At 41.8% G+C, this 13,713-nt stretch overlaps 1 protein-coding gene across 5 annotated transcripts in view; it reads right to left on the bottom strand.

Moving 5' to 3' along the window:
- The window catches only part of SEMA4D (semaphorin 4D), an 87,440-nt gene that overhangs the window by 40,278 nt on the left and 33,449 nt on the right, over positions 1-13,713 (bottom strand). The window lies entirely within an intron of this gene.

The following is a 13,713-nucleotide window of genomic DNA, read 5'->3' on the forward strand; positions in this document are numbered from 1 at the left end:
TGAAATGCTGGACATCATGCCGGACCCTCTTTAAACTCAATTGGGTTTGTAGTCTGTTTCCAATGACTGAGCAATACGGAAAACAACACACACAAATGTGAACCCAGCCATATTTCCCCCATATACCTCAGCATCTACTGTCTCATATGGGCACTATATGGCTCCAGAATAGGCAATTCACCTATCTGTAGTGCCGTAAAGCAGATTCTGGCAGTAATAATTACCAGGAAACGCTGAGCAGAGACAATGCAGCATTAAACGCCACCATCAAGAGTGCAGAGATATACATATAAACCTTCCAGGGAACCTACATTATGTCTAAAAATAAAAATCCATTAAGAACATGACTTTATGAACCACTAGCATAAATGAGGTCACGTTAGAAGAGAATTGATATTCCGCAGGCTAATGCCTTGCTCTGCAGCAGTTATCGATTGGTAGAGGAATAGCACAGGTTAAATGGACATCTCCTAGCAACAAGGCAGCCATGGGTAAAGGTTATATCGATTGATCCTTGAAGACGGCAGATCGGCAGAACAAATGACATGATACGGAGGCAGCAGAGATATGATATCATACATTTCCCACAACATGGATGATCGTATCCATGAAAGCATAGCTAGGAATGAACTATCATGCATAGGGACTGCTCTTGTAGGGTTACCACACACTTACCGATGACTTACACAATCATGTGACTGGGTAACACACTTTTTCCCAGAAACTTAGAGAGACAAGTTTTTTCACATTTGACTTGACAATCATTACAGAGAAAAAAAAAAAGAGAATACAGATCTATAAAACACAATGCTATTGTAATGTCATATAAGAAATAACAGAACACCTACACGTGTAGCAGCAGAAAGCTTAAAGGGGTACTCCACTGCTCAGCGGACAGCCCCTCCCATAGACTTGCATTGAGGGGGCGGGGCATGATGTCATGAGGGAGTGGGGCTATGATGTCACGAGCTGCCGGCTCCAGCGTTCAGACCAGTTTGTTCCAAATGCTGAGCAGTGGAGTACCCCTTTAAGCAGGTGCTTTAACTATAACAGCCTTGTTTTATGTAGGGTCTACAAGATGTGTGAAAAATCACCAGTATATAGTAAAGGGATACTGGACCCCCTATAAAGTAATCCCCGCATATATATAAAAAAAAAATCTCTATTGAGGAAAGAATAATAATAACATTTAACTTTTAATAAACTAGTTAAAATAGAGCTTGGACCAACAACACAAATAATTAATTGTGGAAGTATTATAGGACATGCTAATCAAACAGTGGTGAAGATAAAGCACAAAGGTGAGATGGGAACAGGTATGTGCGGGGGGATAGTAAGTGAGTATGGGCCGTCAAGGATGTGATCCTATTTCTAAACTCACCCTATATCTCACCCTAGACCTCCCTTCTTGGCAAGTGTTGCATCGCCCTTAGAAGGGTGGCCCCACACAGGAACCTGACCCTAGGATTTCCTTTATATATCCCTAGATTCCCTACGCGTTTCTTCTGCTTGTATCAGCAGAGTCCTCAGGGGAAACAATTGGAGATATTATAGCTTGAGATATCCAAAAGAATCAAAACAAAAAATCAATAAATACATATGGACTTGAATCCACACAAATATCAATTAGGTCCAGTGAAGAGTTGCGGATGCACTATACCGCATGGGTGCATCATACGCAAAAACGAAGAAATGTTTCTGTTACCACTGTTACACAGACAGTGATATTGTAACAGAAACCAAAGAGAAAATAGTGATCTCTCCTAGTGTCAACTTATTTCTAAATATGCCCTTGGTGATGGGACAATGCAGTCTATTTTTCATGCACAAGAAAATAATTGTTAGACACTAATTAAATTATTCAAAAGAACCCCCCAAGGTACTCCCGATACCCAACATTTCAGGGTCCGAGTACCCGTGGTATAGGGGGACTTGAATATCCGACCGGGCTGATGTTACCTAAGATGAACAGACAATGTGGGTACAAATACATTAGTCCCAAATACAAAAATTAAACCCATTGCTGTACCTTGGGGGGTTCTTTTGAATAATTTAATTAGTGTCTAACAATTATTTTCTTGTGCATGAAAAATAGACTGCATTGTCCCATCACCAAGGGCATATTTAGAAATAAGTTGACACTAGGAGAGATCACTATTTTCTCTTTGGTTTCTGTTACAATATCACTGTCTGTGTAACAGTGGTAACAGAAACATTTCTTCGTTTTTGCGTATGATGCACCCATGCGGTATAGTGCATCCGCAACTCTTCACTGGACCTAATTGATATTTGTGTGGATTCAAGTCCATATGTATTTATTGATTTTTTGTTTTGATTCTTTTGGATATCTCAAGCTATAATATCTCCAATTGTTTCCCCTGAGGACTCTGCTGATACAAGCAGAAGAAACGCGTAGGGAATCTAGGGATATATAAAGGAAATCCTAGGGTCAGGTTCCTGTGTGGGGCCACCCTTCTAAGGGCGATGCAACACTTGCCAAGAAGGGAGGTCTAGGGTGAGATATAGGGTGAGTTTAGAAATAGGATCACATCCTTGACGGCCCATACTCACTTACTATCCCCCCGCACATACCTGTTCCCATCTCACCTTTGTGCTTTATCTTCACCACTGTTTGATTAGCACGTCCTATAATACTTCCACAATTAATTATTTGTGTTGTTGGTCCAAGCTCTATTTTAACTAGTTTATTAAAAGTTAAATTTTATTATTATGCTTTCCTCAATAGAGATTTTTTTTTTGGTCTACAAGATGTGTGGAAAACAATCTGCCATTCCAGATCCATTCCACGTATCTGCAAGATACTTGCTTTACTGGAAGATCCTTACATGGCAAAATGTAGGCGCTTTCTAACCTGCCACGGGCTGGTGGCACTGTGTGAACAGAAACTACAATATATGACGACATTTAATGCTACCATTTATAATGTATCTTCTGGAAAATTTAAATATTACTGTTATGGGGCCAGCAACTGGGACCCTGCTACTTCACACAACCAGCCTAGATGCCCAGTGAATCACAAATGCTACTTGGCGTGGCCCAGAAATTCCCAGCCTGTAGGGCCTTTGACCCAGACCATTTATTTATTAAGTAGATGTCCTGAGCGGTTATATTCCGAAATAATAAGGGGGGAAACTGGGTGAACTCAGTACAATGACTTATTCAACCCTTGCAGCTAATGTCACACATATAGTTAATCCATCATGAGCTATGAGATGAAGCCAACAGAACGTGCTGGTTCAGGGCTTGGCACAGCATGATGTACAAGCAGTCAGACATATCTGGAGGCAAGGTGAAAGGAGCAGTGAACAGACCACGCCTGTAAGCGGCAAATGATTCCAAGCGTTTACAACAATATATGCACGCGCCAATAACCCCTGTCCAGCTACAGCTTTGCACTAGAACGCTATATACAGGACTAGTAAAAGCACCTTACTACTGACGAAAACCAAACTTTACAATGGCTACAACGTGCAAAAAATGGAGCTATAATAAAATGGTTAATAGGTTTAATAAAGTCCCACTGCTCTCCAACCTCTATTGCTACAGCTATTCTCCCATATCAAAAACAGATTAGTCCAGTCTACACCAGCCATGTGTAGTATGTTTCTCAGCCCTGCACCTCTTTCAATCACCATCAGCATAAACTATATCAAAACAGACAGATTTACCCCTGTCCTTTGGGCCTCAGGCTGATATTTTATTTTTTACTATATATTGTGCAGAACATTTTTTTTCCTTCTCTTTTGTTAACATTTAAGACTCTGGGTGATTATATATATATATATATATATATATATATATATATATATATATATATATATATATATGGCAGATGCATTGGAAGTATTATCCAATGTATCCATCTGATACATTGCTTTATACATTAGTGAAAATATGACACATTTCGGTGCATGTTAAAGGTATCTGAAATCTCCATGAATTCTGAGTCCCTTTGAATTTAATAGGAAATCAGCAACTAGGCAACACTGATTTTTTCATCTGTTTAAGGATGCGTTCCCACCTGGCGTATACGCAGCATATTTCTAGCTGCGCAAAATTTGCGGCAGCAGCGGGAAATACGCTGTGCATTCCTTGCTCACTACACACACACACACACGGCTTTCCGGTGGCAGCCCTATGCGTGTAGCGAGTTTTAGAGGCGGGGCCGTGTGCCAGCATGACTGAAGTGTGGCTCCGGCTCCAAAACGCACTAAACGCCTTGTGTGTATAATGAGCAAGGTGTACACAGCGTATTTCCCGCTGCTGCCACAAATTTTATGCAGAGTGAAATACACTGCGTATACGCCAGGTACCCTAAGGATACGTTCACACGAGCGGATCCCCAGCGTGCATTGCGCTGTGGGTCCACCGCTGAAGGACCGCTGTATGCTGCCTTTAAAGGTGCCCGCTCGGAGCGGCAATCCGCCGCTATGAGCAGACACACTGCGATGTGCGAGTCACCATTCGCATGAACAGTATACTCGCACATCGCGGCTGCTCTCTGCCTAGCTCAGGGAGCAAGGGGAGCAGCCGTGATGTGTGCGAGTACACCGCGCATGTGAGGCAACTCGCACATCGCAGCAGTGTGTCTGCTCGTAGCGGTGTATTGCGGCTCCAAGCAGGCACATCTAAAGGCACCCTGTAGGGGTCCTTCAGCAGAAGATCTGCAGCATAAAATACGCTGTGGATCCGCTCGTGTGAACGTACCCTAAAGGGGAACTCCACTGGAAAACTTTTATTTTTTTATATCAACTGGTTTCCATCAAGTTAAGTAGATTTGTAAATTACTTCTATTAAAAATCTCAATCCTTCCAGTACTTATCAGCTGCTGCTATGATCCACAGGAAGTTCTTTTCTTTTTGAATTTCCTTTCTTTCTGACCACAGTGCTCTCTGCTGACACCCCTCTCTTTTTTAGGAACTGTCCAGAGCAGGAAAGATTTTCTATGAGGATTTGCTCATACTCTGGACAGTTCCTAAAATGAACAGAGGTGTCAGCAGAGAGCACTGTGGTCAGACAGAAAGGAAATTCAAAAAGAAAAGAACTTCCTGTGGATCATACAGCATCTGATAACTACTGGAAGGATTAAGATTTTTTTTATAGAAGTAATTTACAAATTTGTTTAACTTTCTGGCACCAGTGGATTTAAAAAAAAAAAGTTTCCCAGTAGAGTACCCCTTTAAGGAATTGACAAGATTGACATGGATTCTTCGTGGATCATTCCACTGAAGACAGTAGGGACTTTGAAACTGTACTCAAAATCCAAATGTGAAGCAGATTTGTAATGCATATTTTGACAAGGATTTCCATAAAATGTTACTCCTTAAAGGGGTACTCCACTGGAAAACTTTTTTTTTTTTTTATCAATTGGTGCTAGAAAGTTAAATAGATTTGTAAATTACTTCTATTAAAAAAATCTTAATCCTTCCAGTACTTATCAGCTGAGGTTATGATCCACAGGAAGCTCTTTTCTTTTGGAATTTCCTTTCTGCCTGACCACAGTGCTCTCTGCTGACACCTCTGTCCATTTTAGGAACTGTCCAGAGCAGGAGCAAATCCCCATAGAAAACCTATCCTGCTCTGGACAGTTCCTAAAATGGACAGAGGTGTCAGCAGAGAGCACTGTGGTTAGGCAGAAAGGAAATTCAAAACGAAAAGAGCTTTGTGTTGATCATAACCGCAGCTGATAAGTACTGGAAGAATTAAGATTTTTTTTAATAGAAGTAATTTACAAAGCTGTTTAACTTTCTGGAACCTGTTGATTAAAATTTTTTTTTTTCCAGTGGAGTACCCCTTTACGTTACCATACGTCAACTACCAAGCAATCATAACTACTTTGAGTAGAATACATTTTAAATCAGGGGACCCATATAACATCTCAGCACCTTTTTACTGAAGTGAGCTGTGGGACAGAAGGATCAGATGATGGAGAACGAAGTGTGACCAATCTCTCATCAGCTAGTCTAGGAGGAATGCTCTCCATGTCATTGCAGACAAGCTGGGCACAATCGCACTGTAGGCTACATTTTTAAGTATTACTTCCCGGCACATCTTTCGTGCTAAAAATAAACAGGCAAGCCAACAAAAGTCTACCACAACTGAGATAAGAAAGACCTGTACATGCTGTAGTATATGAAGCCCATAGACATGAAATAGTTCTTGGCCAAAACTAGGATCCAGCTATAGTTGCCTACAGTGCGACATTTATTGTAAAGTTCATTAGTCGGTAAATGGTCATATTACAGCATATGATATGATCTCTTTTACCTTCAGGGATAAGATTTGTGTTTTTCGGGGTTGGAGGGTGCTCTGGGGATGTTAGCACGTGATCAGAAATGTGGGCCATAAAACCTACAGTCTTAACTAAACCATACTGACAGCAAAGTTACAGCCAACATCTTATAGCAAATTAACAGAACATACCAATGTGGCACAAGCAAAGCCTCTCAAACACAAAATAATGTTCACAGCATAAAAGAAACCAGTTAATAGCCAGATTTGTACGTTTGTGTTCAAACACTAAGGTGAAGCTCTTTGGAGAATTTTACCACCACTCATAATGCTCAGTGACATCAGTATATATATATATATATATATATCTCTATATGAGTCCCCGTCAACAATGATCATAACAGCTAGTTCCTCTTTGCAGAAGAGAAATATCTCATTTTAAGTGTCCATGTGCGGTATCAACACAACACAAAAAATAGGTATTATTTTACCACTTTATGTGGCCAGAAGTTTTTGAGAAATTGACCTCAATTGATAAATCCTGTGAAAGCACAGCAGCTCAATGATGTCACACAAAGGCACCTTTGGTAGCCAACCAGCATGCTTCTAGCAATACATGAATTGGAATCTATAGCTGCTGGCTGCACACCATGCACTTGACACTACAGTAGACCATAAGAGTTATAGGCTCGCGTGTATCAAAATGCTTTTGTGATGTCATATGATCCCTCTCAGCCAGTCAGCGGACTGTAACCTTTGATCCTTGGCTGGTTCCTGTTCCCGGTGATGTCTGGACACGCAGGAAATGCCAGTTCAGCCAATCGCAGGCTTAGGTCACCCTCCGCGTAGGCCTGGTAAACAAGACACTGAGTCTAAGCTTTTTATAAAAACAGCATTTGTTTGTTGGCGCTACAGTGTAAGAACACGCTCTGTAGTCCCTGATATTTATGAGCTGTTGCATACAATATAGATTCTATTCAACCATCAGCTCCAAAGCCAAAGAACAGCATTAATGTGAACACATCCTCTAAGGTTCAAATTAAGTTTCAGTTTGAGAAAGCTGATCTTGGCAGGTCCCTCTTGGGTTACACTAAGTGCTTGCTCATGCGACTATTTTACAGTCTGTATGACCGTAGTACATGGAGACTTGACTTAAAAGCCCATAGATGTTTATTGAGTACAACTGTAACTCTGTATATCTCTGATTTTCTGTTGGGTTCCATATGAAATGGGCAGAAGAAAAACTACCGTATGCTGCGTTCCATTGAAAGCCATATGATGGAACTATGTAATGCTTCTGGGGTAGATTGTCCCTGTAATATGATGATGTACAGTGGCATATGGAGTGGAGCAATAGTCACTTCATGTGCCAAAATACCACTTCCGCGCACACAGAATATACGATGGTACAACATCAGATTTTTTGATCTTGTCTTATATCAGAAGTGCACTCTGTTATTAGCCTGGATAATACCTCTTCTATATAGTCACCTGCTGTGCTTGGATGGCGATTTTAAACTATGATAATCTCTGGCGACTTTATACTCTAATAAGTTTATACTAAAGGCTCCAAAACAGAGGGCTGAAAAAAAATGCAGCATTCATACAGTAAACATGTACTGGTACCATGCCTGCCAGTTCCATCACACAGAAATCATCCGATTTGTCAGACTAAGTTACTTCTAGCTTTCAGATGCCCAGCTAATCCCCAGTATAACTGTAAAGTACGCTGAACCGTACAAAGCTGATAACACAAAGACGTATTATACATGGATCAGCCATGTCAATAAAACCAGGTGACGTTCTGTGTACTGTCTACACAAGATGTAAGAGCACCATAATGGCCCAGAACAAGTCCTGGTTATAATTCTAGCCACAATATTAAAAGGAAAAAACTGTCAGCTTGCCCCCCCCCCCCCCCCCACACACACACACACACACACTAACCAGCGGTACTGGCTGGTAGTGCAGGGGACGCTGATTAGTTTGATGCTTACCGTGCCCAGATGAACCCCGCCGTTTGGCTGTAATCTTCTATTTTCGGTATATGCTAATTAGCTGCTAACTTTCACCGACCGGGCTAACTGCCACTCTGACTTCAGCGTTTCTGGCCGCAGCGCCGCCCAGCTCATCAATATTCCTCCCCTCCCTCCACCTCTCCCTCTTCTCCCCACTCTGTAATGAAGAGAGAGGGGAGGAATATTGATGAGCTGGGCGGCCAGAAACGCTGACGTCAGAGTGCCAGTTAGCCCGGCCGGTTAAAGTTAGCAGCTAATTAGCATATACCGAAAATAGAAGATTACAGCCAAACAGCGGGGCAGATCGGGGCACGGTAAGCATCAAACTGATCAGCGTCCCCCACACTACCAGCCAGTACCACTGGTTAGTGCGGGGGGAGCAAGCTGACAGTTTTCCTCTAAGCTTCATGTAAACTGAAAGATGGTTTCCAATTGAATTCAATGGTGAAAAAAAATTCAGTTTTTAAGGAGCAAAATAAAAATGTTATGCCTGCCTAAAATGAGGTCCAGAAGACTCCGGGATGTGGAAATCCTATTGCCCAACGCCCGGGACATGCAGTTCAGGCCCTGAAAGTCCTCAACAAGTACAGTGGCGCTCAGGGTGTATTGAGCAGGCTCCTGACTCATGCCCCCTCGATACCCAACGGCCCCCAGCTGACTTCAGCAGTTGGGCCGCCGCTTATAGCTGGCATGTGTCGATCACCGTGGCCAGCTATTAAAGGAGTAGTGTACTGCAAAGTATCTCCAGTCCATTGTGCCCAGACTGCAAAAAAAAAAAAAAAAAGAGAAGAAACTTTAACTCACCTTCCTGCGTTCCCCCGTAGCGCTGCTACAGCTGTTTGGAAGAAGACTGGACAGGAGGACTGAACAGCTGTAGCGGTGCTACCGGAGAATGAAGGAAGGGGAGATAAAGTTTATTTTCTTTTTTGCAGTACACTACTTCTTTAACCCTTTAGATCTAGTCTAAAGGGACATGTAAATGCTCCCTGGTGGTCTAGTGGGGTTTATCACCAGGACATGTGGATTGTCATGAGGGACAAGTAGATTGCGCTCATGTTTTAGTCCCTTGGGCAAGTAGTATTTTTTTTTTACATTTCCACACCCCTGACTACATGTACACATAGCCAAACATCTGCAAAAACATCTGCAGCAGTTAAGGAAGAATGAAAAAGAGCCCAACTATCTGTTTCTGGAATGCTGGCCACCTCAGGCTGGATAGGGCCAGGACTCCCATTCTACAGACTTTTGGACCAGCACCTATCTTGTGGGTATGCCATCAATGTCCAAGATAGAAATGCATCTTTAAAATGTGAAGCCTTCAAAAGGTGACGCCATGGCTAAACACACTGAACATACTGATATAGGATATTAGATAATTCACCTAAAATAACAACAACACTTCTGAGTATCCTATTAATGGTGCCTTGGTACATGAGAGTTTCCCAGATAAATTATTGCATAACACATTGGAGAACACCAATAGATCTGTAATGGACAAATATTCCCATATTACAGTAGTTTTTACTGTCTATAGAGCATTGGGCATGTGACTTACTCATTGTTGGTCACTGTGCTTACACTCACTGGCTGACTATTCATGCATGAACTTCAAAAGACTCCACAGAACATGTATTTTCCTGGAAGAGATTATCAAGCTCAGGGGAGCAGAGAGAAATCCACAGCCATACAGGTGAGCAATCACTACAAAGCATGACAATGCCATTTCTCATGCCATAACATGCCAAATGTTTACAGCCTTCTTCATAGAAATGTTATAGACAATCCAACTCCCGTAGTGACAGCTCCCAAAAGTGGAGGAATTCAGAGGACAGATTACTAAAGAGTCTTCTCCTTATGCCATCAGCCCTGTATCCCTCTATACATTTAAAATCCAGAAGTTGAAGGGTGACACCATTAAAAAGATCCGATCTCAAAAATATTCTGATGGAAAAGGTTATCATAGTGAGTGAAAGTCTCGTAGACCATCCGTACATCCGTACACCCCACACTTGTCTTTCTCAGGTAAGCCAAGCAGAAATTAGAAGGACACATCTCTAAGGGGTCTATCCCTTCCTTTTAGGGCTACACAGCTGGACCCCCGCCGATCCCAATATCTGACATGTCTCTAAGTTGTTTAGGTACCCTCTAAAAGTCTACTCTGGTGTTGGATATTAGTTTATTCATTGTATAATAAATAGTCATTTCTTTCTATACTTTTGTATGAATTCCCAACAGTTTTCCAGTTCTCTGCTTGTCGTCACGGAATGTAAACCATCAGTGTTTAGCTCCAGAGGAAGAAAGTCTGATCTAGTCATGTGAGGCTTGTGTAGCTATGAAGCAACTACTCTGCTTTCCATCATGTGACACATCCCCCGCGACCATCAATTTCATTTTTTATTTTCCTATGACAGTACAATAAAACAAATTAAAAAGGAAAGATGTGAACCATGCCTAAAGTCTTTACCAGGTGCCTTCCACATTGGTTTATCTATTGGCCCAACAAAGGATCCAACAGGTTTGACCATTCTTTCTCTTTCATCTGCTGTTGGTGGACTGGTGATTCACGCTAGGTTTACACGTTGTGCTCCAAATCATTTCAGCTTTTTTTTTGGCACTGAACCTACTCGGAACATGTCAGAGCACAAAAGACACCAATGAATGGGCTCCATCAGGTGTCCAGTATTTTACAGGAGTAGTGCAGAGAAAAAAAGGATTGGTCACGCAGTATTTTTTTTAGTTTTTCTCCGGTCAACTCCCATCTTTCCAAAGGACTGAGCAACAGGGCTCCCTTTAGCGGAGCACAGCAGCAGCCTTAACACATAAACATAAGCTTATCGGCCGATCTTATTGCAACTCTTTGAAAGTGTAGCTGTTTTCAAAGTCTTAAATTAACCCTTCCGATTGGTGACAAGGTGATTTTTGGTGCTGTCATTAAAGGGGTACTCCCGTGGAGAAACCCAAAAAAGAAATTCATTTCCTCTGATGTCATGACCACAGTGCTCTCTGTTGACCTCTGCTGTCCATTTTAGGAACTGTCCAGAGCAGAGGAAAATCCCCATAGCAAACATATGCTGCTCTGGACAGTTCCTTAAATGGACAGCAGAGGTCAGCAGAGAGCACTGTGGTCATGACATCAGAGGAAATGAATTTCTTTTTTGGATTTCTCTTTAGTATACAGCCCCTAAAAAGTACTGGAAGGATTAAGGTTTTTTAATAGACGTGATGTACAAATCTGTTTAACTTTCTGGCACCAGTTGATTTAAAAAAATAAATAAATTAAAATAAAAAGTTTTCCACGGGAGTACCCCTTTAAGCCCTTGAGAGTCCCCTCCATGGTACACAGGGCAGGGCCAGAGCTGGACTGTCTGCAGGCACAAAAAGGCATTTCTTCCCTTGATCATCTTCAATCTTTCGGCAGATTCAAATTCCACAATGGAACTTTTGAAGTGTGAATTGTGCAGCAGAATCCCATTTGAATGACTGGAAGGCTGATACAAACAAAATCCGCTGCCACTAAGTACTGAACTGCTGCCAAGATAAGAGGGAAGCCTTCATTTATCTTTCAGGCACAAAGTAAATCCTATGGAGGAGGAAGATAGGCTTCTCCTGCACATAACACTAGCTAAGCCTTGCCTCCACATTTTGTGTTGTGCCCTGGTCTGTACTTACTGAAGACAGAATTCCCCTAACAAGCAGTGGACATCAGAGAAGTGAAAACCTAATGGGCAACAGGAGTGGAGTGGGCAAGTGAAGTAATTTTTGGAAAATTAAGTGATATACAAATAGGTTATAGATCACATATGTTATCAAATAGAGGGACGTTGTTTGAAATGACAGTAACCATTTAAATAAACAAACTCTTAGGGTCCCTAGGGTATGTGTTCATTGTCTGGAAAGAAAAAACTGAAATCGTTGTGAATAGCCATTTTCCAAAGTACACTACAGACAAACTTATGAAGCAGGATAAAGGAGGGAAGTAAGTCCCAGAACAAGGCGAGCACAGCTTGAAAGTTGACCTCTGAAGCCAGAAACTTCAATGACTCTTTATAAACTTTAGTAACCAGATAACCTTATGTGGAATGGCTTGAGCAATTACATTGAATAATCTTTATCATGGCAAAGACACAGCTGATGACACTTGCGCTGCATGCTCAACTGCCGGGGCTGCTGTGTGACTAGCGTGCTCTATGAGGTGACCACATTAAAGCAACGCTCACACATTACATACTGTCTCAAGTCTTGCTAAACATTCTTACTGTTTCAACATTTCTGCGGCTTTACTTTTTTTGTGTATGGTGATTTACTGAGGTTATAGGGTTTCCTAGACAAACGGAACCTGTCATCAGTTTCATGCCACCTGGGGTTCGGGCAGCATAAAACTGATGACTGGTTCCTTTTCTGATGAAAATTTCAGCCTGCAGTCACAAAAAACGCTCGGGAAATGATACATGGCTATATGCACAGAAGACTAGGTATTTAATATAGTATAACATTAGCGCCAAAACAGAGTCAAGTAATTAGATGGCCATAATCCAGATAACCCCTTACAGAAGATTTATCACAACTACTTTGAAAGGGAAACCTGTAGCAACTGCTCAGACCTCTACAGTCATTTGTTTACATACACTGTGCACACTGTGAATTATGGGGGTTAGGCAGTGGGATCAGAGGTAGTGGGAAGATTTAGGGGGGATTCATGAAAAGTGGAGAAGGTGCACAACTTTTTACTCCATTATTTCACGTAGTGAAGCTGTGCACCTGCATCAAATTTTTTACATGAAGCAAGGCATGTATTAAATCTGGCGCAGATCAAATTTCTCTGCGACTTTTCACTCGTGCGATAAATGTGCGACTTTTAATAATGCTGTCCACAGCCAGTTTCTAAGGCATGTCAGGACTGGTGTAGAATTGCGCCTAAATTAGCACAGTTGTGCCAAACAATGCGACAAACTGAAAAGTCGCACATCATAAATTCCGGACCATGATTTCAACTGAAATGACGACTTCCAGTGTCACTGTCGCAAAAAATTTTATTTGGTTTGTCGCAAAAAATTTTCTCTAAAAACAACTGCACCAAAAAATAGAGACAAACTACAACCAAAATAATGGAGTACAAGGTTTTATAAATCTTTAATATATGTTCTAATCCTGGACACCACATTGCATATGCATACTGGGGGAGGTTAAGCAAACCTTGTGCAGTGAACAGTTCACAGTAACCAATGAGATTCTTTTCCATCTAGGGCAGTGGTCTTAAACCTGCGGACCTCCAGATGTTGCAAAACTACAACTCCCAGGATGCCCGGACAGCCAACGGCTGTCCGGGCATCCTGGGAGTTGTAGTTTTGCAACATCTGGAGGTCCGCAGGTTGAAGACCACTGATCTAGGGAATCCAATATGCTGTAAATCAATGTCCATGGCACAATCCCAGCCCAGTCTGCA

This window comes from Hyla sarda, chromosome 1 (genome assembly GCF_029499605.1).
Source record: "Hyla sarda isolate aHylSar1 chromosome 1, aHylSar1.hap1, whole genome shotgun sequence".
Classification (NCBI taxonomy): Eukaryota; Metazoa; Chordata; class Amphibia; order Anura; family Hylidae; genus Hyla; species Hyla sarda.